This window comes from Triticum urartu, chromosome 7, assembly GCF_003073215.2.
Source record: "Triticum urartu cultivar G1812 chromosome 7, Tu2.1, whole genome shotgun sequence".
NCBI classification, from domain to species: Eukaryota; Viridiplantae; Streptophyta; class Magnoliopsida; order Poales; family Poaceae; genus Triticum; species Triticum urartu.
Genome location: NC_053028.1, coordinates 185,160,716 through 185,179,013, shown reverse-complemented (window position 1 = coordinate 185,179,013; position 18,298 = coordinate 185,160,716).

Genomic DNA, 18,298 nt, shown 5'->3' with positions numbered 1-18,298 from the left:
CGCCTCTAAGCCTGGTGGAGGCCGTCTTCACCGTCGGGAGGAGCAAGACGGGGTCGTCTTGGACGCAGCAGTGCGCCGAGGAGCAGCACGAGACGACTGGATCTGGCATTGTCCAACTTGGGCGGAGGAGGGCCTCAATCAGAGCAGGGAGTGGACCCATACCAAATTAAGGATAGTATAACTACACATAAAGCGAGCCCTCACAACAAATTGAATTTTCGGATGTCCGTTTTCATGATCTGGACGTCCTTGGCCGTCAGATCTGCTCTAGAAAGCGATCTGGCTCGCACTGCGTCAAATCAAGGCCAAGGAATGTAGGCTGGCTTAAATGGGGCATGCACTGGTGCTGCGTCGATTAAGCGAACATAATTGATTTGCCTCGCTTCACACGATTGTATGCAGCCTCGTTCATCCCACGTTTTTTTAATCACTCTGCGATAGCTACAAATGGAAATAGCCCGATAAAATAGTCACCCCTTCGTGTCCTCGTGGCCCAAGGGGTCTCGGCCCAGGTTGGTTTGAGGAGTAGCATCCCGATTACATTGGGCTTGATTGTAAAAGACAGGAGGCTACGCAATGTGGGGATGCTCACGGTATCTGGGACGCCGAAAAGCCTAATCTGATGACTATAGACATCAAACCGCTGCGAAAAGCCGTATGTGGCTTAGTTTTACTGTTTTGTAATTTGGCGCGGGTCCACTCCCTGCTCCGGTTGAGGCCCTCCTCCGCTGGAGTTGGACGACGCCAGATCCAGCCGCCGCGTGCTGCTCCTCGGCGCACTGTTGCGCCCAAGGCGACCCTGTCTTGCTCCTCCCGACGGTGAGGACGGTCTCCACCAGGCTCAGAGGCGACGCCGACCACTAGCAACCTCACCATCCCAACCGCTCTTATTGCAAGTATTTAATTGGAGTCAGTTGCGGAAAGCAATTAAACGTGCATATCTGCTAACCGCATTCACCCATAGGAATGTAAGTCCGCTTAAATCGGGCATGCACTGGTGCTGCGTCGATTAAGCGAACATAATTGATTTGCCTCGCTCCACACGATTGCATGCAGCCTCGTTCATCCCACAAATTTTGTCGACGGAGCAGCGTGCCGCAGACCGAGTCCGAAGCGCTTCTCCGGCGAGCATGGCTACGGGTCTCGTGAGCACGACGTTCGTCGGCGCAAACTTTTGGCGGGGATGGCCACGTGCGAGATGCACCACCCACGGCACGCACGCATCCATTAGAGCGCATCATCGACGGTTGCTGCTCCTTCATCCCACACGATGTCCCGAAGGACGGCGGCGTTCCGACCATCGAGAGAACACACGGCAGCGGTCGTGCGGACCCGTAAGGCCGGCGTCATCTAGGTGAGCCCAAATTCCATTCCTTTCTATTCTATTTCAAACTTTTGGGCTCTGTTTTTGAGAATTTCAAAATGGGAAAAATTCTAGGGTTAGGGTTTCTGATGATTTGGGAAAAAAATCAAGTGATTCATCTGATTCCCCTCCTTCTATTTGCTTAAGAGGAAACAAAAACAGTGCTAGCTGACAAAAATTGATCCGGAAGCATGGCATACACTACTGCAGGATGCTGCTAACGCGACACTACAATCAGAGACACTTTGACAAATTTGTGTGCGATGCATTAATCGCAAATGGTGGTGTAAAAAAATCGTCAAAAAAGATGCAAAACGTTTGCGATGGTGGATACATCAAACACGGTTCAGATTTTAGTTGCGTGTGCGATGTTGGGCATACGGTTGATCCATACGAACTGTTTGTAATTAGATGGAACAACAGAAACGGGCAGTCATATCAATGTGTGCGCGCTATACGACATACAATTCGCTCCGATGAACTGTTTGCTATTAGGGAAAGCAACAGAAACGGGCAGCCAGATCAAGGTGTGTGTGATATACGGCATACAGTTCACTCGAATGAACTATTTTCGATTAGCGAAGAGAACAGAAATGATTCAACTTAATAAGATGTGTGTGATACGTGGCAAATAGGTCTGTAATCGGATATGTGTGGGAAGACCGATAACAACACAGACGATTCTTGTTAATAAGCCATGTGTGTTGTGAGCAAATGATTGCTGGTATACAATTGTCAGTGATTGATGAAATCATCACCGAAGGGTTCCATTCTTTAGTCCATGTGCAATGTGATTTGCTCTGTTCGCACAACATCTACGCTCTGTCTACAGAGTATCAACATATATACTTAAAAAGACAACATTACAAAACCAAATTAAGCATACAATTACACAAGTGACTACACACATAACATTTCCACACACCAAAGTAAGCAATTATATGCATGCTAAACTAGGAGAAACGAGCATCTAATCATCTACTTCTTGTTGCGACGACGCTTTCCATTGCTCTGCTTCCGGCTGAATCCTTGGCCGTTTTGGGGAAGGAGGCACTTTCTCATGTCAATGATCTGCCTGTATATCTCGTAGCTCGTGTATGCCTCCTTGGCCGCGTACACGACGTGAGCTTTGTCGAGTTTCTCCATCCAGGCCGAGTGCCAGACACGCTTGTGCTTGTTGGGTTGCCTTCCAACAAGCGCTATAGTTTTACGCCCTTAGCTAGGCATAAAGCAAGGATCTAAATTTTGACATCTTTGTTTCGAGATCCATAAGATGCCCTCATGATTGATTCATATGGTGGCCTACTTCTTATTATAGGGAAGTGTTCCATATTCTTCCTCAAAGGAAATTGGAACTTAATATTGCCTTCTTTCATATCAATCACGGCATCGATAGTGCGAAAAAATGATCTTCCAAGAATAATTAGACAAAACGAATTGCAATCAATATCAAGAACAATAAAATCTATGGGCACATAATTCCTATTTGAAAGAATAGGAACATCATTAATTCTTCCCATAGGCTTTTTAATAGTAGAATCCCCCAAGTGCAAATTTAAAGAACGTGATTCAACATCGCTAAGACCAAGCACATCACATAAAGATTTCGGAATTGTAGAAACACTAGCACCCAAGTCACACAAAGCAAAACACTCATCAACCGGGTTACTATATCAACCGCGTTACTAAACGCTTTCACTCTCGGTCTACGAGGGTACGTGGACACACTCTCCCGTCTCGTTGCTATGCATCTCCTAGATAGATCTTGCTTGATCGTAGGAATTTTTTTGAAATACTGTGTTCTCCAACAGTGGCATCCGAGCCAGGTCTATGCGTAGATGTTATATGCACGAGTAGAACACAAAGAGTTGTGGGCGATAATAGTCATACACTCATACTATTGGGGAACGTAGTAATTTCAAAAAAATTCCTACGCACACGCAAGATCATGGTGATGCATAGCAACGAGAGGGGAGAGTGTTGTCTACGTACCCTCGTAGACCGAAGCGGAAGCGTTGACGCAACATAGAGGAAGTAGTTGTACGTCTTCCCGGTCCAACCGATCCAAGAACCGTTACTCCGGCACCTCCGAGTTCTTGGCACACGTTCAGCTCGATGACGCTCCCCGGGCTCCGATCCAGCAAAGCTTCGGAGAGGAGTTCCGTCAGCACGACGGCGTGGTGACGATCTTGATATTCAACCGTCGCAGGGCTTTGCCTAAGCACCGCTACAATATGACCGAGGTGGAATATGGTGGAGGGGGGCACCGCACACGGCTAAGGAACGATCACGAAGATCAACTTGTGTGTCTAGAGGTGCCCCCTGCCCCCGTATATAAAGGAGCAAGGGAGGAGGAGGCCGGCCCTAGGAGGGGGCGCGCCAAGTGTGGAGTCCTACTAGGACTCCCTAGTCCTAGTAGGATTCCACCTCCCATATGGAATAGGAAAAGAGGAAGGGAAAAGGAGAAGGAAGGAAGGGGCGCCCCCCTTCCCTAGTCCAATTCGGACCAGACCAAGGGGAGGGGTGCGGCCACCCTTGAGGCCCTTTTTCTTCTTTCCCGTATGGCCCAATAAGGCCCAATACGTATTCCCGTAACTCTCCGGTACTCCGAAAAATACCCGAATCACTCGGAACCTTTCCGATGTCCGAATATAGTCGTTCAATATATCAATTTTTACGTCTCGACCATTTCGAGACTCCTCGTCATGTCCCCGATCTCATCCGGGACTCTGAACTCCTTCGGTACATCAAAACTCATAAACTCATAATATAACTATCATCGAAACCTTAAGCGTGCGGACCCTACGGGTTAGAGAACAATGTAGACATGACCGAGACACGTCTCCAGTCAATAACCAATAGCGGAACCTGGATGCTCATATTGGCTCCCACATATTCTATGGAAGATCTTTATCGGTCAGACCGCATAACAACATACGTTGTTCCCTTTGTCATCGGTATGTTACTTGCCCGAGATTCGATCATCGGTATCTTAATACCTAGTTCAATCTCGTTACCGGCAAGTCTCTTTACTCGTTCCGTAATACATCATCCACAACTAACTCATTAGTTGCATGCTTGCAAGGCTTATGTGAATGTGCATTACCTAGAGGGGCCCAGAGATACCTCTCCGACAATCGGAGTGACAAATCATAATCTCGAAATACGCCAACCCAACATGTACCTTTGGAGACACCTGTAGAGCTCCTTTATAATCACCCAGTTACGTTGTGACGTTTGGTAGCACACAAAGTGTTCCTCGGGCAAACGGGAGTTGCATAATCTCATAGTCATAGGAACATGTATAAGTCATGAAAAAAGCAATAGCAACATACTAAACGATCGGGTGCTAAGCTAATGGAATGGGTCATGTCAATCACATCATTCTTCTAATGATGTGATCCCGTTAATCAAATAACAACTCTTTTGTTCATGGTTAGGAAACATAACCATCTTCGATTAATGAGCTAGTCAAGTAGAGGCATACTAGTGACACTCTGTTTGTCTATGTATTCACACATGTATTATGTTTCCGGTTAATACAATTCTAGCATGAATAATAAACATTTATCATGATATAAGGAAATAAATAATAACTTTATTATTTCCTCTAGGGCATATTTCCTTCAGTCTCCCACTTGCACTAGAGTCAATAATCTAGTTCACATCGCCATGTGATTCAACACTAATAGTTCACATCACCATGTGATTAACACTCATAGTTCACATCGTCATGTGACCTATACCCAAAGGGTTTACTAGAGTCAATAATCTAGTTCACATCGTTTATGTGATTAACACCCAAAGAGTACTAAGGTGTGATCATGTTTTGCTTGTGAGATAATATTAGTCAACGGGTCTGTCACATACAGATCCGTAAGTATTTTGTGAATTCTATGTCTACAATGCTCTGCACGGAGCTACTCTAGCTAATTGCTCCCACTTTCAATATGTATCTAGATCGAGACTTAGAGTCATCCAGATCTGTGTCAAAACTTGCATCGACGTAACTTTTTACGATGAACCTTTTGTCACCTCCATAATTGAGAAATATTTCCTTATTCCACTAAGGATAATTTTGACCGTTGTCCAGTAATCTACTCTTAGATCATTATTGTACTCCCTTGCTTAACACAGTGTAGGGTATACAATAGATCTGGTACACAGCATGGCATACTTTATAGAACCTATGGCTGAGGCATAGGGAATGACTTTCATTCTCTTTCTATCTTCTGCCGTGGTCAGGCTTTGAGTCTTACTCAATTTCACACCTTGTAACACAGCCAAGAACTCTTTCTTTGACTGTTCCATTTTTGAACTACTTCAAAATATTGTCAAGGTATGTACTCATTGAAAAAACTTATCAAGCGTCTTGATCTATCTCTATAGATCTTGATGCTTAATATGTAAGCAGCTTCACCGAAGTCTTTCTATGAAAAACTTCTTTCAAAATACTCCTTTATGCTTTGCAGAATAATTCTACATTATTTCCGATCAACAATATGTCATTCACATATACTTATCAGAAATGCTGTAGTGCTCCCACTCACTTTCTTGTAAATACAGGCTTCAGCGCAAGTCTGTATAAAACTATATGCTTTGATCATACTATCAAAGCGTTTATTCCAACTCCGAGAGGCTTGCACCAGTCCATAAATGGATCGCTGGAGCTTGCACACTTTGTTAGCTCCTTTTGGATCGACAAAACCTTCCGGCTGCATCATATACAACTCTTCTTCCAGAAATCCATTCAGGAATGCAGTTTTGACATCCATTTGCTGGATTTCATAAAATGCGGCAATTGCTAACATGATTCAGATAGACTTAAGCATAGATACGAGTGAGAAACTCTCATCATAGTCAACACCTTGAACTTGTCGAAAACCTTTTTTCGACAATTCTAGCTTTGTAGATAGTAACACTACTATCAGCGTCCGTCTTCCTCTTGAAGATCCATTTAATCTCAATGGCTCGCCGATCATTGGGCAAGTCAATCAAAGTCCATACTTTGTTCTCATACATGGATCTCATCTCAGATTTCATGGCCTCAAGCCATTTCGCGGAATCTAGGCTCATCATCGCTTCCTCATAGTTCGCAAGTTCGTCATGGTCTAGTAACATGACTTCCAGAACAGGATTACCGTACCACTTTGGTGCGGATCTCACTCTGATTTACCTACGAGATTCGGTATTAACTTGATCTGAAGTTACATGATCATCATCATTAGTCTTCCTCACTAATTGGTGTAGTAGTCACAGGAACAGATTTCTTGTGATGAACTACTTTTCAATAAGGGAGAAGGTACAATTACCTTATCAAGTTCTACTTTCCTCCCACTCACTTCTTTCAAGAGAAACTCCTTCTCTAGAAAGGATCCATTCTTAGCAACGAATGTCTTGCCTTCGGATCTGTGATAGAAGGTGTACCCAATAGTCTCCTTTGGGTATCCTATGAAGACATATTTCTCCGATTTGGGTTTGAGCTTATCAGGATGAAACTTTTTCATATAAGCATCACAATCCCAAACTTTAAGAAATGACAACTTTGGTTTCTTGCCAAACCACAGTTCAGATTGTGTCGTCTCAACGGACTTAGATGGTGCCCTTTTAAACATGAATGCAGCTGTCTTTAATGCATAACCCCAAAACGATAGTGGTAGATCGGTAAGAGACATCATAGATCGCACCATATCTAATAAAGTACGGTTATGATGTTCGGACACACCATTATGCTGTGGTGTTCCAGGTGTCGTGAGTAGTGAAACTATTTCACATTGTTTTAACTGAAGGCCAGACTCGTAACTCAAATATTTTACCTCTGTGATCATATCGTAGAAACTTTTATTTTCTTGTTACAATGATTCTCCACTTCACTCTGAAATTCTTTGAAATTTTCAAATATTTCAGACTTGTGTTTCATTAAGTAGATATACCCATATCTGCTCAAATCATCTGTGAAGGTCAGAAAATAATGATACCCGCCACGAGCCTTAACACTCATCGGATCTCATACATCAGTATGTATTATTTCCAATAAGTCAGTTGCTCGCTCCATAGTTCCAGAGAACAGCGTTTTAGTCATCTTGCCCATGAGGCATGGTTCGCAAGCATCAACTGATTCATAATCAAGTGATTCCAAAAACCCATTAGTATGGAGTTTCTTCATGCGCTTTACACCAATATGACCTAAACGGCAGTGCCACAAATAAGTTGCACTATCATTATTAACTTTGCATCTTTTGGTTTCAATATTATGATTATGTGTATCACTACGATCGAGATCCAACGAACTATTTTCATTGGGTGTGTAACCATATAAGGTTTTATTCATGTAAACAGAACAACAACTTATTCTCTTACTTAAATGAATAACCATATTACAATAAACATGATCAAATCATATTCATGCTCAACGCAAACACCAAATAACACTTATTCAGGTTCAACACTAATCCCGAAAGTATAGGGAGTGTGCGATGATGATCATATCAATCTTGGAACCACTTCCAACACACATCGTCACTTCACCCTTAACTAGTCTCTGTTTATTCTGCAACTCCCGTTTCGAGTTACTAATCTTAGCAACTGAACTAGTATCAAATACTGAGGGGTTGCTATAAACACTAGTAAAGTACACATCAATAACATGTATATCAAATATACTTATGTTCACTTTGCCATCCTTCTTATCTGCCAATCACTTGGGGTAGTTCTGCTTCCAGTGACCAATCCCTTTGCAGTAGAAACACTTAGTCTCAGGCTTAGGACCAGACTTGGGCTTCTTCACTTGAGCAGCAACTTGCTTGCTGTTCTTCTTGAAGTTCCCCTTCTTCCCTCTGCCCTTTTCTTGAAACTAGTGGTCTTGTCTACCATCAACACTTGATGTTTTTCTTGATTTCTACCTTCGTCAATTTCCGCATTACGAAGAGCTTGGGAATCGTTTCCGTTATCCCTTGCATATCATAGTTCATCACGAAGTTCTACTAACTTGGTGATGGTGACTAGAGAATTCTGTCAATCACTATCTTATCTGGAAGATTAACTCCCACTTGATTCAAGCGATTGTAGTACTCAGACAATCTGAGCACATGCTCACTAGTTGAGTGATTCTCCTCCATCTTTTAGCTATAGAACTTGTTGGAGACTTCATATCTCTCAACTCGGGTATTTGCTTGAAATATTAACTTCAACTCCTGGAACATCTCATATGCTCCATGACGTTCAAAACGTCTTTGAAGTCCCGATTCTAAGCCATTAAGCATGGTGCACTAAACTATCAAGTAGTCATCATATTGAGCTAGCCAAACGTTCATAACGTCTGCATATGCTCCTGCAATAGGTCCGTCATCTAGCGGTGCATCAAGGACATAATTCTTCTGTGCAGCAATGAGGATAAACCTCAGATCACGGATCCAATCCGCATCATTGCTACTAACATCTTTCAACACAATTTTCTCTAGGAACATATCAAAATAAACACAGGGAAGCAACAACGTGAGTTATTGATCTACAACATAATTTGCAAAATACTACCAGGACTAAGTTCATGATAAATTTAAGTTCAATTAATCATATTACTTAAGAACTCCCACTTAGATAGACATCCCTCTAATCCTCTAAGTGATTACGTGATCCAAATCAACTAAACCATGTCCGATCATCACGTGAGATGGAGTAGTTTCATTGGTGAACATCGCTATGTTGATCATATCTGCTATATGATTCACGCTCGACCTTTCGGTCTCCGTGTTCCGAGGCCATATCTGTATATGCTTGGCTCGTCAAGTATAACCTGAGTATTCTGCGTGTGCAACTGTTTTGCACCCGTTGTATTTGAACGTAGAGCCTATCACACCCGATCATCACGTGGTGTCTCAGCACGAAGAACTTTCGCAACGGTGCATACTCAGGGAGAACACTTCTTGATAATTAGTGAGAGATCATCTTATAATGCTACCGTCAATCAAAGCAAGATAAGATGCATAAAAGATAAACATCACATGCAATCAATATAAGTGATATGATATGGCCACCATCATCTTGTGCTTGTGATCTCCATCTTCGAAGCACCGTCATGATCACCATCGTCACCGGCGCGACACCTTGATCTCCATCGTAGCATCGTTGTCGTCTTGCCAATCTTATGCTTCCACGACTATCGCTACCGCTTAGTGATAAAGTAAAGCATTACAGCGCGATTGCATTGCATACAATAAAGCGACAACCATATGGCTCCTGCCAGTTGCCGATAACTCGGTTACAAAACATGATCATCTCATACAATAAAATTTAGCATCATGTCTTGACCATATCACATCACAACATGCCCTGCAAAAACAAGTTAGACGTCCTCTACTTTGTTGTTGCAAGTTTTACGTGGCTGCTACGGGCTTAAGCAAGAACCAATCTTACCTACGCATCAAAACCACAACGATAGTTTGTCTAGTTGGTGCTGTTTTAACCTTCGCAAGGACCGGGCATAGCCACACTCGGTTCAACTAAAGTTGGAGAAACTGTCACCCGCTAGCCACCTTTGTGCAAAGCACGTCGGGAGAACCGGTCTCGCGTAAGCGTACGCGTAATGTCGGTCCGGGCCGCTTCGTCCAACAATACCGCCGAACCAAAGTATGACATGCTGGTAAGCAGTATGACTTATATCGCCCAAAACTCACTTGTGTTCTACTCGTGCATATAACATCAGCACATAAAACCTAGGCTCTGATACCACTGTTGGGGAACGTAGTAATTTCAAAAAATTTCCTACGCACATGCAAGATCATGGTGATGCATAGCAACAAGAGGGGAGAGTGTTGTCTACGTACCCTCGTAGACCGAAGCGGAAGCGTTGACGCAATGCAGAGGAAGTAGTCGTACGTCTTCCCGGTCCAACCGATCCAAGCACCGTTACTCCGGCACCTCCGAGTTCTTGGCACACGTTCAGCTCGATGACGCTTCCCGGGCTCCGATCCAGCAAAGCTTCGGGGAGGAGTTCCGTCAGCACGACGGCGTGGTGACGATCTTGATATTCAACCGTCGCAGGGCTTCGCCTAAGCACCGCTACAATATGACCGAGATGGAATATGGTGGAGGGGGGCACCGCACACGGCTAAGGAACGATCACGAAGATCAACTTGTGTGTCTAGAGGTGCCCCCCTGCTCCCGTATATAAAGGAGCAAGGGAGGAGGAGGCCGGCCCTAGGAGGGGGCGCGCCAAGTGTGGAGTCCTACTAGGACTCCCTAGTCCTAGTAGGATTCCACCTCCCATATGGAATAGGAAAGAGGAAGGGAAAAGGAGAAGGAAGGAAGGGGCCACCCCCCTTCCCTAGCCCAATTCGAACCAGACCAAGGGGAGGGGTGCGGCCACCCTTGAGGCCCTTTTTCTTCTTTCCCGTATGGCCCAATAAGGCCCAATACGTATTCCCATACCGGTACTCCGAAAAATACCCGAATCACTCGGAACCTTTCCGATGTCCGAATATAGTCGTCCAATATATCGATTTTTACATCTCGACCATTTCGAGACTCCTCGTCATGTCCCCGATCTCATCCGGGACTCCGAACTCCTTCGGTACATCAAAACTCATAAACTCATAATATAACTGTCATCGAAACCTTAAGCGTGCGGACCCTACGGGTTCGAGAACAATGTAGACATGACCGAGACACGTCTCCAGTCAATAACCAATAGCGGAACCTGGATGCTCATATTGGCTCCCACATATTCTACGAAGATCTTTATCGGTCAGACCGCATAACAACATACGTTGTTCCCTTTGTCATCGGTATGTTACTTGCCCGAGATTCGATCGTCGGTATCTTAATACCTAGTTCAATCTCGTTACCGGCAAGTCTCTTTACTCGTTCCGTAATACATCATCTCACAACTAACTCATTAGTTGCAATGCTTGCAAGGCTTATGTGATGTGCATTACCGAGAGGGCCCAGAGATACCTCTCCGACAATCGGAGTGACAAATCCTAATCTCGAAATACGCCAACCCAACATGTACCTTTGGAGACACCTGTAGAGCTCCTTTATAATCACCCAGTTACGTTGTGACGTTTGGTAGCACACAAAGTGTTCCTCGGGCAAACGGGAGTTGCATAATCTCATAGTCATAGGAACATGTATAAGTCATGAAGAAAGCAAGAGCAACATACTAAACGATCGGGTGCTAAGCTAATGGAATGGGTCATGTCCATCACATCATTCTTCTAATGATGTGATCCCGTTAATCAAATAACAACTCTTTTGTTCATGGTTAGGAAACATAACCATCTTCGATTAACGAGCTAGTCAAGTAGAGGCATACTAGTGACACTCTGTTTGTCTATGTATTCACACATGTATTATGTTTCCGGTTAATACAATTCTAGCATGAATAATAAACATTTATCATGATATAAGGAAATAAATAATAACTTTATTATTGCCTCTAGGGCATATTTCCTTCACATACTGCTTACCACCAACGTCTTACTTTGATTCGGTGATATTGTTGGATGAAGCTGCCCGGACCGATATTACATGACCGTGTTCATGAGACTGGTTCTACCGATGTGCTTCGCACATAGGTGGCTAGTGGGTGTCTGTTTCTCCAACTTTAGTTGAATTGAGTTTGACTGCGGCTGGTCCTTGTTGAAGGTTAAAACAACATACTTGATGAAAAATCGTTGTGGTTTTGATGCGTAGGTAAGAATGGTTCTTGCTAGAAGCCCGTAGCAGCCACGTAAAACTTGCAACAACAAAGTAGAGGACGTCTAACTTGTTTTTGCAGGGCATGTTGTGATATGATATGGTCAAGACGTGATGAGATATAAATTGTTGTATGAGATGATCATGTTTTGTAAAAGTTATCGGCAACTGGAATGAGCCTTATGGTTGTCGCTTTATTGTATGGAATGCAATCGCCATGTAATTGCTTTACTTTATTACTAAGCGGTAGTGATAGTCATAGAAGCAATAGTTGGTGAGACGACAATGATGCTAAGATGGAAATCAAGGTGTCAAGCCGGTGACGATGGAGATCATGACGGTGCTTTGGAGATGGAGATCAAATACACAAGATGACGATGGCCATACCATGTCACATATTTTGATTGCATGTGATGTTTATCCTTTATGCATCTTATTTTGCTTAGTAAGGCGGTAGCATTATAACATGATCCCTCACTAAATTTCAAGGTATAAGTGTTCTCCCTGAGTATGCACCGTTGCTACAATTCATCGTGCCAAGACACCACGTGATGATCGGGTGTGATAAGCTCTACATTCACATACAACGGGTGCAAACCAGTTTTGCACATGCAGAATACTCGGGTTAAACTTGACGAGCCTAGCATATGCAGATATGGCCTCGGAACACTGAGACCGAAAGGTCGAGCGTGAATCATATAGTAGATATGATTAACATAGTGATGTTCACCATTGAAAACTACTCCATCTCACGTGATGATCAGACATGGTTTAGTTGATATGGATCACGTGATCATTTAGATGACTAGAGGGATGTCTATCTAAGTGGGAGTTCTTAAGTAATATGATTAATTGAACTTTAATTTATCATGAAATTAGTCCTGATAGTATTTGCATATCTATGTTGTAGATCAATAGCTTGCGATGTAGCTCCCCGTTTATTTTTGATATGTTCCAAGAGAAATATAAGTTGAAAGATGATAGTAGCAATGATGCGGACTGGGTCCGTGATCTGAGGACTATCCTCATTGATGCACAAAAGAATTATGTTCATGATGCACCGCTAGGTGACGGACCTATCGTAGGAGCAGATGCAGATGTTATGAACATTTGGCAAGCTTGGTATGATGACTACTTGATAGTTTAGTGCACCATGCTTTACGGCTTAGAACCGGGACTTCAAAAACGTTTTGAACTCCACGGAGCATATAAGATGTTCCAAGAGCTGAAATTGGTATTTCAGACTCATGCCCGAGTCGAGAGGTATGAGACCTCTGACAAGTATTTTGCCTACAAGATGGAGGAGAATAGCTCAACCAGTGAACATGTGCTCAGAATGTCTGAGTACTACTATCGCTTGAATCAAGTGAGAGGTAATCTTCCAGATAAGATAGTGGTTGACAGAGTTCTCTAGTCACTATCACCAAGTTACTGGAACTTCGTGATGAACTATAATATGCAAGGGATGACGAAAGTGATTCCCGAGCTCTTCGTGATGCTGAAATCGGCGAAGGTAGAAATCAAGAAAAGTATCAAATGTTGATGGTTGACAAGACCACTAGTTTCAAGTAAAAGAGAAAGGGAACTTCAAGAAGAATGGAAAGCAGGTTGCCACTCCCATGAAGAACCCCAAAGCCAGACCCAAGCCTGAAACTGAGTGCTTCTACTGCAAAGGAAATGGTCACTGGAAGCGGAACTGCCCCAAATACTTGGCGGATAAGAAGGATGGCAAAGTGAACAAAAGTAAATATGATATACATGTTATTGATGTGTACTTTACTAGTGTTCATAGTAGCCCCTGGGTATTTGATACCGGTTCAGTTGCTATGATTAGTAACTTGAAAAAGGAGTTACAAAATGAACAAAGACTGGTTGAGGGCGAGGTGACGATGTGTGTTGGAAATGATTCCAAGGTTGATAAGATCACCATCGCATACTCCCTCTACCTTTGGTGTTTGCATTGAGCATAAATATGATTGGATCATGTTTGTTGCGTTACGGATATTCATTTAAGTCAAAGCATAATTGTTGTTCTGTTTACATGAATAAAACCTTCTATGGTCTTACATCCAATGTTCATCCATGGCTTGGTGGAGCTGCTGAAGGAGAGCCTCGATGACATGCTCGCTGAGCTCAATAAGCAGGGGGAGTTGACCGCCGGCTTGGTGATGCTACTAAAGAAGAGCATTGCCTCGGAGAAGAAGGCGACCGGCGAAATCCTGCAACTTCAGGAGGACAAGGAGAACCTCTGCCACGAGCTCGACCTGCTGAAGGAGAAGAACGCCGGCTGGAAGAAGCTACATGAGAGTAGTAGTTCCTCGATGAAGATGCTGCAGGTCCTCGTCATGGAACAGAAGGAGGAGTTGGCGAAGCTCCGCATCGAGCACCCGGCTGCTGTTAAGGTACGTAATGCGGCCGTGGAACAGATGATGAAGGCTCGCGTCAAGAAATCCCGTGTCATGGACAGAATGAAGAAGATGGCGGAGGAGACACGCAAGGAGATGGAGGCCGTGGAGGCGATGAAGAAGCAGTTATGACTCCGCGGTGAATTAGATCATTTGGGGTGATAATCTTCCTTCTTCTTTTGCTCTTGTGTTTCTTCTTTTGCTTTGGGTGTTTTGCCACACATGTCACGTTCTCTGCGAGGCATGAATAGGACAATGCTAACAATGAGATGACTAGCAAATTAGATCATTTTTATCGCCATATGGCACTGGGCTGCCGTGTTTCGTGCTCCTCCGTCGTAGTACTACTCCAGTGGAAAACTTGAGTATACTGCATGGTTCTTTGCTTCTCCTCAGGTCGTCGGCACATTTATACGAGCACTCAAATCACAAGGCCCCGCCTTCCAGCAGTAATGATCCATCAAATCACAAAGGCCCTCACCTCTCGTGAAAAGGACCAAGCTAGACTGCCCCGCCCTCTAGCCTTTTAAAAATGTATACATTTGTACAGTAGTAGTATCAATGGATTGCGCCATCGAGCAAAACTAACAAGATGAAATTAAAGAAAAAAAGGTGGTACATATAGAGAGCGCTCGTCGCCAAATTATGCATATACTATATGAAACTACCCACTATGAAGGTACTAGTAACATAGACTAGTAACTAGTCTATGTTACTCTCCACTATGACCAGACAAAGTTGAGGCGCGGATACCAACAAGGGCTTGGTTGTGTCTATACTTGGACAACTCACCCGACTGCATGCGCACCAGGCAGACGAAGCTTGTGTCGTGTTGGTGCCGTGTGCGGCCCGTACATTAACCAAAACCTCGCGCCTCCATCTTAGCCTCCGCGTTTTAAACTTCTCAATCTCAAGGCCAAGGAGCAACGTGAAACCTATGATAGAGCCAATCGGATGGTTGAGAACACTACAATTCGTAGCTACAGATGCGTGTGTGAGAGAGGACGAGTGCGTGTGTGCACCTCTGCTCAGAGTACAAGTGTATGTGGGTGGCATCGACCTAGGGAGCAGTGATGGTGCGTGCGAGAAGTCCCGAGAGATAGGTGTAATGCGTCTGAAAAAAAAGACTAGTCTATAGCTCGCCACGAGGCTATTCCTGTCGAACGCCAAGCGTAAGATATGTATCCGACGGTGCCAGTTTTTGCACATACACAACAGTAGAAAAAGAACTAGTACCATGGCATATGCTACACCACGGCCGAGAAAATGTGCCGACGTTACGCCATCCTGGAATAGTGCCGCACTTCGAAACTAGAACCGTCAATAAATTTTGAGCGTGTCTCGTCACATTCCAAATTACTACTACTACCACGCTATATTTAATTGCAAACCTGTTCACACCGATCACAACCTAAACAGTTTCCCACTTTGGAGCGTATTAGTAGTACTCGGTTATAAATACTACTATGCTAAGATGACTGCACATTCCCCCTCAACTCCTCATCCACAAAAAACAATCAAGTCAATCAAGCCATGGCCAGCGTGAGTTCTGGGTCAAGAGATTTCCACCAGGGAGAGGTGAAAATGGAAGAGGAAGCACGAGAGATGTCCCGCCTCACCGCGAAAGCAGCCGACATGTCCAGCCGCGCAGCAGTAGCAGCACAGAGGTCCCGCCGCGCCGCCGAAGCAGCACGTAGATCCCGCCGCGCCGTCGATGTAGCAGACTGGTCCGGCCACGCCGCGGAAGCAGCAGAGATGTCCCGACGCGCCGCCGAAGCAGCACAGAGGTCCCGCCGCGTCGCGGTGGCCTGGGAAAATTTCTCGCGGGCAGGCGAGGACTCTTACAGGCGCATGCATGCAATGGTCCATAGCCAGATGGACCAGATCTCCGGCTGGGCGAGGTTGCAGGACGAGGCTACCGGCGTCATCCGGCAACTAGGGAGGGCAATGCGAAGCTCCGGGGCGAGCGCGACCTGCTGAGGGCGAAGATCGTCGGAAGGGCGAAGCAGGAGGAGGAGACCGCTGCCTTGTTGCAGAGGACGAGCGTCATCATCAAGAAACTTATGGACGAGAATGCCATGCTCCGCATCGAGCGCAACAGGCTGGTGGAGGAATCCATGGATGCTGCCAAGCAGTGTATTAAGGACATGGAACTGATGAAAGAGATCATCGCCCGCCACGAGAACCAGTCTTCGCGACCTGCAACGCATAAAGAAAGTAGAGATCGGCGAGCCAGATCGTTGTATGCGTCTTCCTTCTTCTTTTGTCCTTGTGTATTTCGGGCGTAGCCACATGTGGCTTTTTTAATTATCTTCCTAATTATGCAAGACAATTATTATCCACTCTCGTCGTCCTTGTATATATTCATCAGTCTTGCTATAAGTCGCAGTAGATGCTATATAGGTCCGTCGGATCTTACATCAAGATCCGTGCAAAAATTTCTTTTCAGATTTTCTTTTTTCTCCCTTAAATCTCAGTCAAGTGAGTCATTGCCACGCCATTAAATAGAGGCTCTGGCGCCATTAATGGAGACCTTGGGAGAGAGGTGGACGGCAGATGGAAGTCAAAGGGCTCTCCTCCCGATAAGCACGCACAGGGGTCTGATCGCACGCCTCCCGTACTCAAATAGCTACCCCGCATGGCGCCTCCTAGCTAATAAAAAAGGGGACGCGTGGTGGCACGTAAATGGTAAATAGAACGCCCATGGTTTCAATAATACTTGTGTTTCCGATTGTAACGTGACAACACTTGTTCCAAAATGAGTTTGTTGATTGTTAATGTGTGCGCCTTCGCAAATCGGATAGCAAAATTACCACAGCATGTTGGTGCCATGTCATGACACCAAGCCAAGTTTCATGATTTTATGCGTGTTTCGGATTTACAGGAATTAAAAAACCAAGTTTCTCAATGTTTCCAGCCGAGCCATGATGCCCAGATGTTTGAATTTCATTCCCATTTCTGGCATGGGACCTAGAAATTTACCCGAGGACACACATGTGATTTTTCAACCAGCTTTGGTGCACTCGAGCATGTGCTTGTATTTAAAATTTGAATTATGCATGCAAAGGTGACACGTTCCCTCTCAGAACCACGAGCCTTCTTGAGAGAAGCTTCGGTTTGCAAGAAACTTATACCAAAACTTGTTCCTATTCTGCAAATTTTTTTACCATAGCATGGTAGTACCATGACATGACACCATGCCAAGTTTCATGATTTCAGGCGTGTTTTGGATTTACAAGAATTTTAAAACCAAGCTTCTCAATGTTCTCGGCTGAACCACGATGCCCAAATGTTTGAATTTCATTCCCATTTCTTGCATGGGACCTAGAAATTCACCCGAGGACACACATGTGATTTTTCAATCAACTTTGGTGCATGGGAGCATGTGCTTGTAGTTCAAATTTGAATTATGCACATTAAATGACCAAAAACTCAATTAATATATAAAAAGGCCAAACAAATCCGGAATAACACTACAAAAAAAAGACACATCCGTGACATTTTGGGCCGGACGAAAAAAAATTCTGTCATACTTATGACACTTCTATGATGATAATTGTGACAAAACCTGGTATCATCATAGATGTGATGGGGTCCTACTTCTATGACAAAAAATCATGACAGAAAATGGGCTTTTCGTCCTGGGCAGGCCGGAGACGCAGCTGCATGACATTCTTTGGGCCGTCCATGACGGAAAAAACCGTGGTAGAAGCGAGGGCGCGAAAAATATCGGGGAGTCCCCGGTTATGGTGGGTGGTCGGGGGCCGAGCGATGTGCCTTTCTCTCATACGTACGCGCGTGTGTGCGAGGCGTTGGGCTCTAACTGAACCCGAGC